General features: G+C 50.2%; 1 pseudogene; it reads left to right on the top strand.

The window, feature by feature from the left end:
- LOC100739052 lies at nucleotides 1–974 on the top strand (annotated as a pseudogene).

Raw genomic sequence — 2,468 nt, forward strand, 5'->3', positions numbered from 1 at the left:
ATGGTAACGCTTAAGGAAAAACCGCTAGCACTGGGTGCAGAAGAAGAGGCAAGAGTCCCAAACAATAAAATCATTGTCACAGGCATTGAACGAGTTGGTGTGGCATGTGTCTTCAGCATTCTGGGAAAGTCCCTGGCTGACGAACTTGCCCTGGCAGATGTTTTAGAAGAGAAACTCAAAGTAGCAATGATGCCTCTGCAGCATGAGAGCTTATGTCTTCAGACACCTAGATTTGTGGCAGATACAGAGTGCTCTGTAACCGCCCGTGGTAAGATTGTGACGATAGCCGGTGGAGCCCACCAGCAAGAGGGAGAGCGCCCCCACAGTCTGGGGCAAAGGAATGGGGTCTTCAAATTCACGATTCCTCTGATCACCAAGTACAGTCCCGATGGCATCAGAATTGTGGTTTCCAACTCAGCGGCTAAGCACACCTATGTCACCTGGAAACGATGACGTCCTGAGGCACCAGGTGATTGACAGCAGATGTCAAATGTGGAGTCTACTAGATTTCATTATTTTATGGCTGAAAACTTGGCATTCATGCCAGCAGCTGCCATGAATGGATTTGGAGAGAACATGGCAACTCGAGTGTGGCTCTTTGGAGTGGAGGGTATGTGGCAGGTGTTTCTCTCCAGGAACTAAATCCAGAAATGAGAACACAACAATGGGGGAAAACTGGAAGGAAGTGTGTCAGATGGTGGTTGAAAGTGCCTGTGAAATCACCACCTGGACTCCTGCATGGAATGTGGCTGATCTCATGGAATCCATGGTGAAAAACAATCTCTCCAAGATTCATCTGGGGTCAGCGATGGCGAAGGGGATGCATGGCATTGAGAATGAGGTCTTTCTGGGCCTTCCTTTATCCTGAAAGCTCAGGGATTAACCAGTGTGTTATTGACCAGAAGCTGAAGGCTGATGAGTTCGCTCAACTCAAGAAAAGTGCGGATACCCTGTGGGGCATCCAGAGGACCTAAAGGTCTTGTCACTTCTGGGTCCTAGGCTGTAGAAATTTAAAGATCCCAACGTGGAGTTCCCTGGTGGCTGAGCGGGGTGAAGGATCTGGCATTGCCACTGCTGTGGCTTGGGTCACTGCGGTGGCATGGGTTTGATCCCTCACACAGGAACTGCTGAATGCTGTGGGTGCAGCCAAAAAACAAAACCACGCTAACAAACAAAAACCAACTGCAATGTGCAGGACCATGAGCTTTTAATTTTCATCCACGTACATGGATCAGTTTGCTTTTCTCTTCCTAGATATGTGAATTTGGGCTCACAGAAGCAGAGCCTAAGCTTGGCTTAATGTTTGTAATAGGAACCTTTGAACTAGGAATATGAACTAGTGTTAAAAAAAAAAAAAAAGGAAGGAAAGGAAATGAAATGAAGGAAGGAAGGACGGACGGACGGACAGAAGGAAAGGATGGAGGCTGGAAGCCTGGGCAGGTCCGGATTCCAGTCCTGCCTCTGCCTCTGCCACCTTCTGACTATGGCGGGTGGCTTCCCCCAGCTGTCACACAGCAGGACGGTCCGAACACCGCTGCACGGGGGGTTGTGAGGACCCACCGTGCAGGCACGGGCCGGGCAAGAGCCCCCTGTTCCCGCCCTCCTCCTCTTCCCAGACACTGTCCTGTACCAAGAAGGAGCCGAGGCTGTGATGGCCTTGGGCACCTGGTGACTGAAAGTCGTTCCAGGCCCTGGGTGTGTGGCGGCCACAGCAGATGCTCAGCCATCTAACAAAGCCAGCTTGGCTCGTGGTGGGCGCTGGTGACGTTCGATAACCTAAAACAATCAAACCCATAATCAGAGGGTGCAGCGACTTGGCTGCTGTGGGTTTGTGTGCCCACGCACAAGTCACCATTGGCTTGCTTGGCGTGTGCATCGCCCGTTAGCCCTCAAGTTCTGTTGCTAAGAGATTATGAACCAAATGATGTTCCCAAGAAATAACCACTGCAGGATGTTTCAGGGTAGAGCCATAATAACAGCCCAAACAGAGCGGGTATGTTGTTATTGATAAATCCTTACGAAGAGTCAAAGAACGGGGTGACGCGGGGAGGGGGTGGCCGGGCTGTACACATTCTGTAGAAATGACTGGTTTGCCAAAGTTCTGAAGGTTACAAAATAGACTCAGGGACAAAACGTTAAGGGACGTAATATCATGTCTTCATGATTTTGAAAAGTCTTCAATCAACCAAGACATATTTGTTGGGGGCCTATTATTTGCCCGTTTCAGGCATGTTTCTGACCATCTCAGCCACATTAAGTAGCAGGCAGTGACTAAGTCTGGCATAGCTGTAACCACCCCTGTTTGGCACAGCGCCTGGGTGCCACAACTGATTAAGTGATTTACCAGCCATTTGCAGCCACCTCCACTACTGCTCTGTTGCTCGGGCAACAGAAACCCGTCGCCTAACAGAAGCCCACGTTAGAGCAAGGACCAGAGATTCCATCCACAGGGAAGTCAGCCCACAGGG

This window comes from Sus scrofa, chromosome 4, assembly GCF_000003025.6.
Source record: "Sus scrofa isolate TJ Tabasco breed Duroc chromosome 4, Sscrofa11.1, whole genome shotgun sequence".
Taxonomy (NCBI): domain Eukaryota; kingdom Metazoa; phylum Chordata; class Mammalia; order Artiodactyla; family Suidae; genus Sus; species Sus scrofa.